Source organism: Oryctolagus cuniculus, chromosome 20, assembly GCF_051225735.1.
Source record: "Oryctolagus cuniculus isolate XC-2025 breed Fujian yellow rabbit chromosome 20, ASM5122573v1, whole genome shotgun sequence".
In the NCBI taxonomy this organism is placed as follows: domain Eukaryota; kingdom Metazoa; phylum Chordata; class Mammalia; order Lagomorpha; family Leporidae; genus Oryctolagus; species Oryctolagus cuniculus.
The window spans coordinates 52,421,193-52,438,196 of NC_142886.1; the positions used below are offsets into that span (position 1 = coordinate 52,421,193).

Consider the following 17,004-nt stretch of genomic DNA (forward strand, 5'->3'; position numbering starts at 1 on the left):
GTAGGGTCAGCAGCAACACGGAAAGCCCAAAACCATTTTTGGAGGCACAGTGATTTCCTTCTTAACTGAATTGCCTGGGCTCTGGGTCTTGGGAGATTGATGGGAGGATGAGGACCAGTAAAATGGAAACAGAAAGGGAAATGTCCCCTAAAGATAAGGGCAGAAGAGGTGTCTGGCTAGTGTTCACTTGGATTCTGAGCTTAGGTGAAGTCCATGGGCCAGAAACCCATGCCTACTGGGATAGAGTGTGCATGAATATAACTGTGTTTTGAGAATACAGGCTTTATATGGAGACACATCTCAAAGCATCCATGACAAAAGAGTATAAATGGTTTCTAATATGAAGAGGCCTCCATTCCTTTCTGATGTCAGGCCAGGTTGTGGCATTCAAGCCCCAGCACCTATGGGTGTCTCCTGGGCCTTGATCATTTTCCTTCTATTTAGTAGGGGTTTCTGTGCCAACCATGTCCAGCTAGGTGCCTATTGGTACCAGGGAGTCTTTCTAACCCAGCGCAGTGTAAATCCAGCATCTGTTCGAATTTTGACTGAAGCAGCTTCTGCTTCTCACACAGTCTCCTTCACAGACTGCATGAGGCTCTGAGCTTTGTGAACCAGCATGTCTGTGGCCTGCTCAGACTCCTTGTTGCTGATGGGAATCCAGCCCAGCATGGTAGCCTTCACTGTGGACAGGATTTTGAGCTGGGTGCTTATAGTTGGGATTCGTTCACACACCTGTAAGAGGTTGGTTCTAATCCGCTTATCTGTGCACTGCTTGGCAACCTCCTTGGCCAACCGAGTCACCTCATCCGAGGCCTTGGCGATGTCCTTGGCACACTGAATGAGTGCCCGCTTGGTACCACTGCCTCCTCTCACAAGCCGAGACATCTCGGCCATCAGCAGAGCCATGCGTTTGGCTGCTGCAATGATGTCACTGCCCTTGTTGGACCATTTGCGAGCTTCATCATGGAGCTGCCTGGCAGCCATCATCATTGGCTGGTTAATCACCTCCCTGGCATTCTGTGAAGGCTAAAATAAAATAGATACTTAAAATAACTTGAAGATTAATTATACATATGATTAGGAGCCTATTTCCTAATGTTGAAAGATCTCAAGCAACTGAATCCCAAGGGAAGCAATCAATTCCTTAAATGCAGTGATGATAAGGTAGAGACAGGAGCAGCACTGGAGTGAGCCTGAGGGATTCCTGCCTCCCATGTCAGGATGCTGAGTGCTGTGTCCTAGTTTGGTTCCAGTTTCAGAGTCCTGTCTAAGCCCCTCTGGGAGGCCATAGGTGAAGTTCCAAGTAGTCCTACGTGGGAGCCCTGGACAGAATTCCAAGCACCTGGCTGTCGCCTGACCCAGCTGAAGCTTTGTAGCCATTGGGGAAGTGACCCAGGAGTTAGAAGATCACTGTCAGTCCCAGTCTCTTTGTGGTTTTGGACAAATACATACAGACAAATTTTTAAATAAAATGATAAATTTTTTTGACAGGCAGAGTAGACAGTGAGATAGAGAGACAGAGAGAAAGGTCTTCCTTTACCATTGCTTCACCCTCCAATGGCCGCTGCAGCTGGCGCACCACACTGATCCGAAGGCAGGACCCAGGCACTTCTCCTGGTCTCCCATGTGGGCACAGGGCCATCCTCCACTGCACTCCCTGGCCACAGCAGAGAGCTGGCCTGGAATAGGGGCAACTGGGACAGAATCTAGTGCCCCAGCCAGGACTAGAACACAGGGTGCAGGCGCCGCAGGTGGAGGATTAGCCTAATGAGCCATGGAGCTGGCCAATAAAATGATAAATTTTAAATTTTATGGTACACCTATAAATTTTAAAAGAAGATATAAAGGCAAGCATATAAAATGCTACAAATCGGGGAACATCGTGTATGTCCATGTTAGAAGCACAATGAGACATCGCATCGCTCCTGTTAGAATGCCTATTACCAGACATACCAGAGCTGACATGTTTTATGGAGGTAGAGAGAGATGATAACCCTGGTACAAGTCTGTGTCAGGTTAATTAGTAAAACCGTATGGAAAAGCATCAAAAACTGAGAAATAGAATTATTACATGATGTTCAAGCACCATTGCATGGACAATGAATATGAAATCCCAGGGAGGTGTCCACGGGATCCGCAGTCACTGTGGCAAACACCTCTGCAGTTCCTTGTTTATTTAAAAGAGTTCACACATATGATCCAGTGACATCTCATGGAAGCAAGAATGGAAAATGAAAAAAATGGACAAAGTTACATTTTAATAGGAAGTTTAGAAGCAGTAGAGTAAGAAATTCTGTAATTTTGGACAACTTGGATGACCCTGGAGAGTAATGTGCGTAGGATAATATGACAGTAAAAGTACACTCCGCTAACCATCAAGGCCAGGGAGACAAATGATATGTGATGCTACCTACATGGGAAAAAAAGCTGAAGGCACAGAGGCAGGAAGTACAGTGGTGAAGACCAAAGTCTGAGCGAGGGAGGAACAGAGGTGATGGTGGACCAAGGTCAGAGTTTCAGTCCTACAGGATCCACACACTGAGAGATCTCCTGCACAGCATGGTGACAGAGCTTAAGAGAATATTGTGAGTGGAAAATCCTAAAAGCAGGAGACAGCTGAACTCCACCAAAAACATGTGTTGAGGTATGAACGTGTCAGCAAGTCTGACTTCATAATTCCACTCAATATGCATTCATTTTGTCCACACATATCATTGTACCTCATAGAGCTATACTCAATTCTTATTTATAAAACATTCATGAATATGAAATGTCAACGATGATCAATCATGAAGATTCAGATCTCTGAATACTGGTGTTGTGTTGGCCAATGTTTCATGGAGATGATAAATAAAGTCAGTGGTCTCAGGCTTGGCAGCTGGAAACCAGGAGGTTGGAACTGAATCATTGTTCCCACCTTGGTGATGGGGCCTCATAACAGATCCATCATCTACTGTCTTCCAGGGTGCATTGTCCGTTACAAGTGTGGGAAATGTGTAAATGGGCTCTGTCCAGGACTCTGATATGCAGCCTGGGTGTCTCCCATCTAAAACTGATCTAAGACTCCAAATGGATTGATGACCCAGTCAGCATAGACATGGAGTGAAGAGCAGGGACTCTGGACACATGGTCGCTGGGACTGGCTCTTCCTGCAGCTGTGATTCAGCCTCAGGACACTGGGCATCATGCTGGAGCCACAGACACAGCTCCCCATGATGTGGACTCCAGCCCCAGAGTGCACAGCCTCTGTGTGTCCCACTTTCTGCTCTCCCTGAACCACAGCAGGTGCAGGGGGTCCCATGACACTGGAGCAGAACCAGATCAGCTGGAAGTGCACACCCAACACTTTCCATTCAGTGATGACCTTGACTGCTGATGTCCAGTGCATTTCCCTCCTGAGTTCAGGCAGGGAGCCCACAGGAGGGTCCCAGGACCTAGAGGATGAGGAAGTCCCTGTAGGCTTCCCAGGTGCCTGCAGAAGCTCAGCCTGAGACACAGCTGAGCTGCAAGTACAGTCCTCAGTGCTGTGACGTTCACACAGGGACCACAGACTGTTCCAGGATTAAAGGGAAATGGAAATCGAGCATAAAGTCTATCGAAAATTTGTGTGGATCACCCACATGTAAAGTCAAAGGTTGGTTCAGTTCAGCACACTTGCTCCTTTTGACAGGCTACAGATACTTAAATAGCTGATTTATAAAGACCAAGAACCCTGCCTCAGCTGTCCTGGTAGAAAGGGAAAACTAAAATTGTCCTAAAGTCGGCAGTGCCCTGAGAGCGTTGTCCTGACTCAGAGTGGACAACACTCACGTTGTACCCAGATAGACCCACATTTCTGATCCTGGAGACCACTGAACCTGAATTGGTTCATATAGGACTTCTCCTGTCACATCAAACTTCTCTGTGTCAGGAATTCAGTAGCAGGGACAGAATCATAAAAGAAGAAGTCTTCCCTCAAAACTGTTACAGGAGAGGAAACCCGAATTACCTGACAGGAAACCAGGGCTTCATCTCCCTCTGCGCCTGTGCAGGACCAGAATCTGCGCTCAGTGAGTCTTGTGCGCCCCCTGGTGGAGCCGCGCGTCCCTGCAGGGAGGTTTGTGTCTGGGCTCAGCCTGAGGGCCCCTCACTGTGTCTCTGGCACAGAAATAGGTGGCCGTGTCCGAGGCTGTCAGACTGGTCATTTTCAGATCCACCGTGGTCGAGGTTCTGGAGATGGTGAATCGGCCTTTTGCCCAGCTCGCGTAGTATGCGCTACCACCAGTACTAATGGTTCCGATCCATTCCAGCCCCTCCCCTGGAGCCTGGCGGACCCAGATCATTGCATAGCTACTGATGGAGAATCCAGAGACTCCCATGTGGGTGCAGGGCCCAAGCACTTGGGCCATTCTCCACTGCCCTCCTGGGCCACAGCAGAGAGCTGGACTGGAAGAGGAGCAACTGGGAGTAGAATCCGGCACTAATATGGGATGCCGGTGCTGCAGGTGAGGGTTAGCCAAGTGAGCCCTGGCTCGGGCCCTTAATTTATATTTTGAACATTTATTTATTTATTTGAAAGTCAAAGTTACACACACAGAGAGAAGGAGAGGCAGAGAGAGAGAGAGAGAGAGAGAGAGAGAGAGAAATCACTTCCAATTAGTCACAACAGATAGAGCTTGGCGGCTTGGAAACCAGGAGCCAGGAGCTTCTTCCAGATCCCCATGCGGGTACAAGGAACCAAGGACTTGGGCCGTCTTCTACCACTTTCCCTGGCTGTAGCAGAGAGCTGGATTGGAAGTAGAGCAGCTGGGACTTGAACCGTTGCACATGTGGGACGCCAGTATTGCAGATTTGGTCTGTAACATACTATGGCCCAGCACCGGCCCCACCTTTACTTTTTCACAAGCAGGAAGGAGGGCCTGAGGTGGAGAGGCTGGTTCTTGAGCCATTACTCCAACACAGGGTGTGGGCTCCCAACAAGGGCTCAGCTCACTGCACAACAGTGCCTGCCCCTGTGTTGTGTCTGCACAAGCACAGAAATGTGATACTGGCATGAGTGATACCTCCCTTGAACACGTGCACAGTTACTGAAGGAATCACAGACAGGCTGTGCTGTGTCCAGGGGCTCTAGTCTGGTAGGAGGCACCTCCACACTCTACACTTCTGTTCCTCACACAGGACTTCCTACTCCACCTAACAGCTCCAGGAGCGATGTGCGCTCTGTACCGTCATTGGTTGTGGTTGTCCAGTTTTCCTAATGATTTTGTTAATGTGCTGTTGTGGGGAGCAACTCGGACTAGACTAAGTTACTGGAATTAAGACTTATTCTATGCATCTGCTCTCCCACAATATGGCGCTGAGAAGGGAGAAACAGCTTCTGCTCAGCTGCCTCCAGTTCAACCAATAAACTGTAGGACCTGCTCCTGATTGGAGGAGAGCAGCGTACTCGGCGTGTGGGTAGCAGAGTTGGGATTGGTGGAAGAGGACTATAAAGGAGGAGAGAGACAACATGCACCAGGAACATCTAAGGGGAACATCTATTGAAGGAACACCTGTGCAGCCCCCGAGAGAGCCGGCCGGCGGTGTGCCGCTCCCCTGCGGAAGTGGGGAATGTGGCAGGGGGAACTGCCCTTCCACGGAGGTGGAAGGGACGGTAGCCAACCCGGGAAGGACCAGCAGCCAACCCGGGAAGAACCAGCAGCAAACCCGGGAAGGGCCGAGCAGACTAAAGAACAGCGCGGGGTCCTGTGTCGTTCCTCCACGAAGACGGGGAGCGACAGCTGTGAAGGGTTGAAATAGTGAGTTTTTCGTGTATATGATGTTAAATTGTGACTGGGTAGGATTTATGTAAGAGCAATCTTTGAAGATACTGGCACATGAATGTGTTTCTTCCAAATTTGAAGTCGAATGTCATTGAAATAACTTTTTTTAAAAAAGCAATGCATGGCTTTTTAGGTTTTAGTGTGTGTGTGTTAAGAATTGAGTACACATCAAAACACCTGTGTGCTGGATATTAACACCAATGAAATATCAGTTATGGACCAAAAAGTGCCAGTCCGTGAACTCCCACCCCAAAAGTTCACCAATCTCATACTTTAGCTGGTGTGTGGCACATTGGGTTAAAGCCCTGGCCTGAAGCGCCGGCATCTGAAATGAGCGCCGGTCTAGTCCTAGCTGCTCCTCTTCCCATCCAGCTCTCTGCTATGGCCTGGGAAGCAGTAGAAGATGGCCCAAGTCTTTGGGCCCCTGAATCTACATGGGAGACCCCAAGAAGCTCCTGGCCCTTGCCTTCGGATCGGAACAATTTCGGCCATTGTGACCAACTGGGGAGAGAACCAGTGGATGGAAGACTTCTCTCTGTGTGTCTCTACCTTTTTTAAAAATTGCCAAATCCTGCTGTTGCTGGCCGGCACCATGGCTCACTAGGCTAATCTTCCGCCTTGCGGAGCCGGCACATAAGGTTCTAGTCCCGGTAGGGGCGCCAGATTCTCTCCCGGTTGCCCCTCTTCCAGTCCAGCTCTCTGCTGTGGCCCCGGAGTGCAGTGGAGGATGGCTCAAGTGCTTGTGCCCTGCACCCCATGGGAGACCAGGAGAAGCACCTGGCTCCTGCCGTGGCGGCCAATGGAGGGTGAACCAACGGCAAAAGGAAAACCTTTCTCTCTGTCTCTCTCTCTCTGTCCACTCTGCCTGTCAAAAAAAAATCCTGCTGTTGCTTACAGGGAATATGAAGTCTGAGGGATGTGTCCAAGCGATCTGAGGGCGCCATGTCTAGACATTTGCAGTCCCATCTCCAACTACAGTGACCTCCTTCAGAACAGTTAGTTCATGAACATGGAGCACTTTGGCTGGATTCTGTTTTTGACAGACAGATGAATAAAGGACCAGGTTTCACACAGGTGCATCTTAGTGTGGTGTTCCACGTGCTGGTGTCTGTCTGTTCTTCACAATTTCTCTGCTGGGCAATTTGCTTCCCAATGCTGTCGAGTTGTGATAGATACAGAGGCAGCCCCACATGTTGAAAGTGTGTGGTGAGTGCGACTCACCTGTGCCTCTCTCACTCCTCATCACAACTACACCAAGAGCAAATATGACATCCCGCAGTGTTGCCCACTGCCCCTGTGTCACCCTGCCCTGGCCCACCTCCTCCTGTCACATTAAGGCCTGAGCCCCTTTGGGCTCCTTCACAATGGATTCATCCTGTTCAGTGCTGAGCATCATGTAGGTTTGCCAGGGGCAGAAGTTGAAGGCACTGAATTTGCAGGTCCTGTAGGGCACAGGTGAATGAGGGTTTCTTAGTTTTTAACCAAAATATCTGAAAATCTGATAAGAGAAAAACTGAAATAAATTAGAGTAAGTATATTGTATTTTGCACAAATGTGCAGCGCATTAATCTTAACTGTTATCAAATTCAATGGATATAAGGTAAATAATAAAATGAAAGTTGCATTGTTTAAGATGTGCACCTCCCCCAAGGGAGTGCAAGGGTCTCACATGTGACTGTAGCGCCCAACACCAGATTCCTGTTCCTGCAGCCCCAGGAACCACAAATGTATAGGAGGGTCTCTCTAAGGTTCATATTCCCTTCAATGCAGGCAGCAACCCTCATGGCCTTGTCCCCTCCCTAGAGCCCCTCTCAATGGGATCACTGGGTGGTGAGGTCCCCACATGCATGATGGGAGGCTCCGTGCATCAAGTATGGAGGGTAAGTTCCACCTAACATGCAGCCTTCAGCTGCTCAGTTGGAGAGACCACACACGCACACCAAGCAGTGCTGGCTCTGCTCACGGCTCTGCAGGAACAGCATCCTCAGCCTCAATACCCCAGACCCTGCTCCTCTGTGTCCACTGAGTAGGAAAGTGATTCACCTGCAGGAGGAAACCATCATGACCAATGTCCTGGTGGGATCCTGTAGAAAATGTTAGTGAGCAGAGTCCACCCCAGACACTGTGCCAGCACTGATCCCCCAAGACACAGAAGTCTGCACCTTCAGGGGATGGCTCCACCCCCAAAGCTGAGGACTGGGGAGGAGAACCATGGCACGTGGGGAAGTGACAGTCGGGGACAGGGTCCAGCAGCAGGAGGGAGAGGACCTGGTGGAGGGGTGGGCTCTTCCTCTGCATGAGGGTAAGGACAGGTGGAAGGGCCACACAGCTGGGACCCCAGTGCCTGCAGCTGAACACTGAGTCAGGAGGTCTGATCAGGTGTCCTTGTCCCTGGCAACCCCCACACTGACCACCACTGAGTAAAACTAGCACAGGTGCCTGGGAGACATGGAATGACATCGTCTCTGGGGAGTGCATCCAGTGACGACTCCACGTCATGAGTGGATTCAATGTCAGGGCCTCATGGAGGAAGCTGAGGTCTCCAGTGCCCTGAACAGGACCACACAGAATGCTGGGAGCAGCCTATGGGGGTGGATGTGGTTTGTCCTCACAGCATCAGTGCTGAGCATGGCCCTAACATGATAGCACTGGCAGGGGGTGCATGGTCTGGATGTTTACATGAAAAGCATGGAATAACCAGGATCTGACATCAGATGCAAACTCCATTGTACAACTACTGGAAGGAAACAGGGCAGAATCTCCCTGATAGTGGTCTGTCCATGATTTCCCTTTTGGATCTCCAGAGTTCAGGCAATATAAGAAAACCTTTTCAGATGATGCTGCATAAACTACAGAGCTTCTATACTGCAAGTGGACCGATGAGAAGTGAGCAGCCCACACACACACGGAAGTAACTATTTTCATACAGAATGTATGATCAGTAGCCTGTATCCCAAAGGAACAAAAGGACTGTCTGCATGAGCTGTGTTTAAAACTGGCCCTGAGTCTTCTAACGTCTCAAAATACCTGTTTTACACAACTGGCTTCATCCTGAACAACAGGTTCTGTGTCATCAGGCCTACAATGTGTGTGGAAGGAAACCTCCCTCCTCTGCCTGTGGCAGAGTGTGTCCTCAAAGGTGTGTGTGTTTTGGAGTGATTCCAGGGTGGGAGAAGTGGGGGAGCTCTGCGAGTGAGGCCTAGTGGGATTTGTTCATTTCTGGGGAATCTGCTCTTGGAGGAGATCACAGTAGATCTCCTGGGTCCTCAGGTTCTGCATAGAGCACAGTGCTGCTAGAGTCAGCCCTGGTCTCGTCTGACGTCCTGTGTGGGGATGGGGTCCCTCCCATCCCTGTTCCCAATGTTAGGATGCCTGAACACTGTATGATGTTCACAATATTAGGATGCCTGATGGCACAACATTCTCACTGTCTGATCCTGGACGTAAGCCTCTACAGATGTGAGCTCAATAAACCTTATTGCTCCATACACCTCCTCTTGGGGTACTGCATGATGGTACTAACAGGCAGAATAAAACAGTCAAAGAACCACACTCAGCCTCTGCTCTGTTCCCACCTTAAACCAACACTTACCTGTGTCTCCAGATTTACAGGAAGCCACTCCGAATTAGTCATTTCTACATCAGCTGAGAGAATTGCGTCAGGTTCTGTAGGAATCCTACACGAGAGAACAATTGCATTTTTGCAGGAGACATTTAGTAAACACATGGGGTTGATGCAGTTATCCTGGTGAAGAGCAGAAAATTTGTTCATTCCTGATGACGACAGAGTTGAGAGATGCAAGGATGATTTTGCTTCCACAGGAGGAGGAGCATGGCTGAGAACAGGTGCGGGCAGTCCCTGGAGGAAGGAGTCGGGGTCTCTGGACACACAGTCTCTGGGGCAGGCCCTTCATGCAGCAGGGATGCAGCTCCAGGGTTGGATCATTGGTGGGCTCACAGGGACACAGTCCAGAACCACCTGGACTCTAGTGCAGACTTCACTGGGCTGTCCCACCTGCTGGTCTCCCTGAGATGGAGACAAGGCCAGCAGAGTGTGGGGAACAAGACCTCTCCACACCCAGTGTTTTCCATGAGTCTGAGCCCTTGCACTACCAATGGCCACCTCTGCTTGCAAATGAGAGCAGGTCTGGGGATCCCAGGAGACGTGAGTGAGGAAGAACAAGCAGGAGTTCTAGGAGCCACAGCCTGAGCCACTCCTGAGCTGCAGGTTAATCCCTGACCTGGGGTTTGGAGCACGTGGACCTCAACCTGTGAGTTCAGGGTGAGGAAGTGAAAGGGAGACGAGGGCACAGCTGTAGAGAATGGACACGGGAGCCCCAGGGACTAGGACCACGGGGTCAGCTCTGTCCCTCGGGGGCCCAGCTGTGCAGGAGGGGAGGGCATGGATGTGAAACACTGCAGCATCCATAGCCCCTGACCGGCTCCACACTGCCCCTGGGCTCTCAGCGGGGTCCCCGATGACGTCATCAGAGAATTCCACGGAGAGCTCTTCAGTGACTCGGGCGGGAAAAGCCTCCCCGGGTGCCCAGAGCTCCCTCAGGTCTCAGATGCTGGGGACCCCAGAGATGTCATTCATTCCTCCAGAAACGACTCCATTTTGTTCATGTGACGTCTTCCCGTGATACCAAAACTTCTGCTCAGTGATCGGTGTTAGGGACAGAATCATCCATGCAGATCGGAACGTAGGAAAGGTTTAGTGGACCACAAACCCCAATTTCCGGACGGGAGCCAGCGATTCACCTCCTAATGCACCTGGGCATGGGTCTGAGTCCTCTCAGTGCGTCTCCTGCGCCCCCTGGTGGAGCCGCGCGTCCCTGCAGGGAGGTTTGTGTCTGGGCTCAGCCTGAGGGCCCCTCACTGTGTCTCTTGCACAGAAATAGGTGGCCGTGTCCGCGGCTGTCAGACTGGTCATTTTCAGATCCACCGTGGTCGAGGTTTTGGAGATGGTGAATCGGCCTTTCGCCCAGCTCGCGTACCATGTGCTACCACTACCAGCATAAATGTCTCCGATCCACTCCAGCCCCTTCCCTGGAGCCTGTTGGACCCAGCACATGTGGTAGCTACTGATGGTGAATCCAGAGGCTGTGCAGGTGAGTGTCAGGGTTCCTCCAGGCGTGACCAGGCCTCCTCCGGACTCCTTCAGCTGCTCCTGACACTGGACACCTGCAAACACAGACGACATGGTCAGGAAGCTGTCACTCACACTCTCTGTGTCTCTCACTCACGTCCTCTCCCAGACTCAGTGCCCCGCGTTCTCCATCATTACCTTTGAGCACAGCGACCAGGAGAAGCCAGCGCAGCCCAGTCTCCATGGTGAGCGTCTGTGTTGAGTGCGATCACTGAGTGGACACCTGGGAGTCCTGGGGCTGGAGCTCCTGTGCCAGAGCTGCAGGGTGAGGGCTGGGCTGGTTTTCATGGGCAGAGGGAGGCCCTATCTGCATGTGCTGCCCCTATATAGCAGGCATGGGGTCAGATGCCTCAGACAGGACAGGGCCCAGGGCAGACGTGGTGACCTGAGTGTGTAGGGTGATGGCTATGATAGGATTTAGATCATGTGAATTTTTATGTTATCATTTTTTTAAAAAGTTGAAGGCAATGACCTTGTTTCATTTTAATATGTGTGTACCCTTCATATCCAGTGTTAGCAATATCATGTCATTCATTTATTTAAATAACCATTGATTCCTTATCATCTGTATGATAGACATTGGGACAGTGATAGAGAGAGAAGGGGTGAGAGAGACAGAAATGTAGAGATAGACAGAAAAGGTGGCAATGGGAGATTTCTGCCTTTGGGTTGACAGCCCAGACATCCCAAATGCCTATGACCCCTGGGAGTTAGTCTTTCTGAACCCTGGATCGAGAAACTGTGTCTGTAATTCCAGCGTTGATGGTAGGGGCTCCTTTGCTTGTAGCGTCATCTATAGTTTCTGATTATGCATTATCAGGAAAAAGTGTGGGAAGCCGTGAGGCTGGGCTCAGTCAGTTCTCTGATGGGAACTCAGGTGTCCCTAGTGGGGACTTAGCCAATTTTGTCCTAATGCCTGTCGCCCACTTTAAAACAGATGAGACTGCAAGTACATTTTTAAGGTTAACTATGTTTTGTTTCCTTATTCCTCCATTGCCTTAGTTTAAAACTGTTCCTGAACACAGAACACTGTACATGGTAGTGGGGTTTGTGTGCTATTGGAATGTGCATGGTAGAAATGGGCACAGATCAACTCAGTGTCATGCACATTTCCACCTCCTTTCCATCACTCTGTTGGGATGCCTGGAGGCCTCAGTTCTAGTTATTCGTGGAACCTGTCGTGGGTTGTGGTGAACTGAGTCAGCCCACTGTGGTGTGGGCAGAGTTATTCCTTATTGTGAGTGGTGCTTTGTGCCCTGGTATCAGCTGTCCCCTGTTCCCCCCTCTTCCTTGTTCTGTAACCATGACTCTGAGTTCAGGTCAAGCACTGGATATTTAGTCACTGAGTCACAATTAATCCACAGTCCTGGGTTCAGCTATGCAGCTTTGTTGACACTAGTTCAGTCTACAAAAAAGCAAGTGTGCATAAAACAGTGAATGGATCCTTTCCCATTTGGACATGGAATGTTATTCAGTATTAGGAATGAGATTGTTCTGTCATTAGGAAATGTGGGTCTGCCTGGAGCATACATACTAAAAGAAATAATGCAGGTATATGTGGACACATAGTATGTGACACTAGTTGTATATCCTATCCACAAGCTTGAACTCACAGTGGTAGGAAGTGCAATTGTGATCACTGTCTACCATGACCCAAGTGTTTGTCCCCTTCCAGCCCCTTGGGAAGCTGGAGGAAGTTCCAGGCTCCTGGTTTCTGGCTGAGCCATCCTCAGTCTTAGCAGCCATTCAGGAAGTGAACCAGTGGAGGGAATCTTCTCTCTCCATCTGTTGGTCTCGTCATCTCTTGGTATAACACTGACTTTAAAATAAAATAGATACTTAAAGTATATTGAAGATTAATTATACATATGATTAGGAGCCTTTTTCCTAATGTTGAATGATCTCAAGCAACTGAATCCCAAGGGAAGAAATCAATTCCTTAAATGCAGTGATGATAAGGTGGTGACACGAGCAGCACTGGAGTGAGCCTGAGGGATTCCTGCCTCCCGTATCAGGATGATTAGTGTTGTGTCCTAGGTTGTTCCTGTTTCAGATTCCTGCCTAAGCACACCCTGGCAGGCCGTAGGTGAGGTTCCAAGCAGTCCCACGTGGGAACCCTGGACAGAATTCCAAGCACCTGGCTGTTGCCTGACCATATGAATCTTTTGTAGCTATTGGGAAAATGACCCAGTAGTTAGAAGATCACTGTCAGTCTCCATCTCTTAGTGGATTTGGAAAAATACAGACAGACAAATTTTCAAATAAAATGATAAATTTTTTTGACAGGCAGAGTGGACAATTACAGAGAGAAACAGAGAGAAATGTCTTCCTTTACCATTGGTTCACCCTCCAATGGCCGCTGTAGCCGGTGTACCGAGCTAATCCGAAGCCAGGAGCCAGGTGCTTCTCCTGGTCTCCCAAGCGGATGCAGGGCCCAAGCACTTGGGCCATCCTCCACTGCACTCCCTGGCCACAGCAGAGAGCTGGCCTGGAAGAGGGGCAACTGGGACAGAATCCAGCTCCCAACCGGGACTAGAACCCAGGGTGCAGGTGCCGCAGGTGGAGGATTAGCTTAGTGAGCTGCGGCGCCGGCCAATAAAATGATGAATTTTAAAATTTATGTTACACCTATAAATTTTAAAAGAAGATATAAAGGCAAGCATATAAAATGCTACAAATCTGGGAATATCGTGTATGTCCATGTTAGAAGCACAATGAGACATCCCATCGCTCCTGTTAGAATGGCTATTATCAGACATACCAGAGCTGACATGTTTTATAGGTAGAGAGAGATGATAACCCTGGTACAAGTCTGTGTCAGGTTAATTAGTAAAACCGTTATGGAAAAGCATCAAAAACTGAGAAATAGAATTATTACATGATGTTCAAGCACCATTGCATGGTACAATGAATATGAAATCCCAGGGAGGTGTATATGTGATCTGCAGTCACTGTGGCAAACACCTCTGTAGTCGCTTGTTCATTTAAGGCACCATAATTCAAAAGAGTTCACACATATGATCCAGTAACATCTCATGGAAGAAAGAATGGAAAATGAAGAAATGGACAAAGTTTCATTTTAAAAGGAAGCTTATATGCAGTACAGAGTAAGAAATTCTGTAATTTTGGAAAACTTTAATGTTCCTGGAGAAAAATGTGCCTAGGATATTATGTCAGCAAAAGTACACTCTGCTAACCATCCAGGCCAGGGAGACAAATGATATGTGATGCTACATACATGGGATAAAAGGATGAACAATAGCCAGTCATGAAGATTCAGATCTCTGAATACTGGTGTTGTGTTGGCCATGTTTTATGGAGATGATAAATAAAGGCAGTGTACTCAAGGCTTGGCAGCTGGAACCCAGGAGCATGGAACTGCATCAGTGTTCCCACCTTGGTGATGGGGCCTCATAACAGATCTATCATCTACTGTCTTCCAGGTTGCATTGTCAGTACAAGTGTGGTAAATATGTAAATGGGCTCTGTCCAGGACTCTGATATGCAGCCTGGGTGTCTCCCATCTAAAACTGATCTAAGACTCCAAATGGATTGATGACGACAGTCAGCATAGACATGGAGTGAAGAGCAGGGAGTCTGGACACATGGTCGCTGGGACTGGCTCTTCCTGTATCTGTGGTTCAGCCTCAGGACACTGGGCATCATGCTGGAGCCACAGACACAGCTCCCCGTGATGTGGACTCCAGCCCCAGAGTGCACAGCCTCTGTGTGTCCCACTTTCTGCTCTCCCTGAACCACAGCAGGTGCAGGGGTCCCACGACATTGGAGCAGAACCAGATCAGCTGGAAGGGCACACCCAACACTTTCCATTCAGTTATGACCTTGACTGCTAATGTCCAGCGCATTTCCCTCCTGAGTTCATGCAGGGAGCCCCCCAGGAGGGTCCCAGGACCTAGAGGATGAGGAAGTCCCTGTAGGCTTCCCAGGTGCCTGCAGAAGCTCAGCCTGAGACACAGCTGAGCTGCAGTACATTCCTGAGTGCTGTGATGTTCACACAGGGACCACAGACTGTTCCAGGATTAAAGGTGAAATGGAGATTGGGTATAAAGTCTGTAGAAAGTGAGTTCAGAACACCCACAGTTTAGAATAAGACGGTTGATGCAGTTCAGCTCAGAGGCTGCTCTGACAGGAGGTAGGGACGACTTATAAAATTGAGGTAGCAAATCAAGGCTCTCGCTCGGGTCTGTCTGGGTTTGAAGGGAAAACTAAAATTGTCCTAAAGTCGGCAGTGCCCTGAGAACGCTGTCCTGAGTCAGACTGGACAACACTCACGAGGTCCCCAGATAGTCCTGCATCTCTGATCCTGGTGACCACTGTCATCGTTCACGAACCTGAATGTGTCCATTTAGGACTTCTTCCTGTCACATCAAGCTTCTCTACGTCAGTGGCGTCAGTGTAAGGGACAGAATCATGAAGTAGAAGTCTTCCCTCAAAACTGTAGGAGAGGAAACCCAAATCCCTGACAGGAAACCAGGGCTTCATCTCCCTCTGTGCCTGAGCAGGACCAGAATCTGGACTCAGTGCGTCTTGCGCGCCCCCTGGTGGAGCCGCACACCACTGCAGGGAGGTTCGCTTCTGGGCTCTGACTGAGGGCCCCTCACTCTGCCTCCTGCGCAGAAATACGTGGCCGTGTCCCTGGCTGACAGACTGTTCATGAGCAGAGACACCGTGTTCTGGGTGTTATCGCTGGAGATGATGATTCAGCCATTCACCCAGCTCGCGTAGTCCGTGCTACCACCACTCCAAATGTATCCGATCCACTCCAGCCCCTTCCCTGGAGCCTGGCGGACCCAGCTCATGTCGTAGCTGCTGAGGGAGAATCCAGAGACTGTGCAGAAGAGTTTTAATATCCCCCAGGCTTGACCAGGCCTTCCCCGGACTCCTCCAGCTGCTCCTTACACTGGACACCTGCAAACACAGACGTCCTGGTCAGCACACTGTCACTCACACTCTCTGTGTCTCTCACTCACGCACTCTCCCAGACTCAGTGCCTCGCGTTCTCCATCATTACCTTTGAGCACAGCGACCAGGAGAAGCCAGCACAGCCCAGTCTCCATGGTGAGCGTCTGTGTTGAGTGCGCTCACTGAGTGGACACCTGGGAGTCCTGGGGCTGGAGCTCCTGTGCCAGAGCTGCAGGGTGAGGGCTGGGCTGGTTTTCATGGGCAGAGGGAGGCCCTATCTGCATGTGCTGCCCCTATATAGCAGGCATGGGGTCAGATGCCTCAGACAGGACTGTGCCCAGACTGATGAGAGTGTCCCAGAGCAGTCTGTCAGTGCACACTTGTGAGACGAATGATACCTTTTGTGCTCTTATTGCACACTGAACCCTGTCTTGGTCCTTTTATGTGAATGGACCTACAACGTGTATTCATGGGTTCCCTTAGGCCTTGGTCCATTCAACATTACAGGAGAAATCACCAGTACAGTGTGGATGTGTCCCCAGCTCCAGTGTGGTAAGAGGAGTCCCCAGCACCTTGATCCGTGCCCCTCACCACAGGACTCAGCTCTGCCCCAGTCCACCCTCAGCACTCACGGGGGCTTCCTGGTGAGGTCTGCAGAACGCCCTGCCAGCAGCAGAACAAGGAGCACTTTTGCTGGATTCTGTTTTTGACAGAGAGATGCACAGGGGACCAGGTTCCATGCAGGTGCATCTGAGTGTGGTGTTCCACGTGCCGGTGTCTGTCTGTCCTTGAATTTTCTCTGCTGGTAAATTTTGCTTCCATGGGCAATGCTGTTGATCTGTGATAGATACAGAGGCAGCCGCACATGTTTAAAGTGTGTGGTGAGTGCGACTCAGCTGTGCCTCTCTCACGCCTCATCACACCTATGCCAAGAGCAAATATCACATCCCACGGTGCTGCCCACTGCCCCTGTGTCACCCAGCTCCGGCCCACCTCCTCCAGTCACAATAAGTCCTGAGCCCCTTTGGGCTCCTTCACAACAGATTCATCCAGTTCATCCCTGAGCAACATGTAGGTTTTGTGGCAGAAGTTGATGGCCTTGAGTTTTCAGGTTCTGTGGGGCTCAGGTGA

General features: G+C 50.0%; 1 pseudogene and 1 gene segment (V, D, J or C); both read right to left on the reverse strand.

Moving 5' to 3' along the window:
• Nucleotides 1-17,004, reverse strand: part of LOC149120180 (Ig heavy chain V-A1 region BS-5-like) — a 480,385-nt gene that overhangs the window by 164,461 nt on the left and 298,920 nt on the right.
• LOC149120183 (vinculin-like) lies at nt 466-15,291 on the reverse strand (annotated as a pseudogene).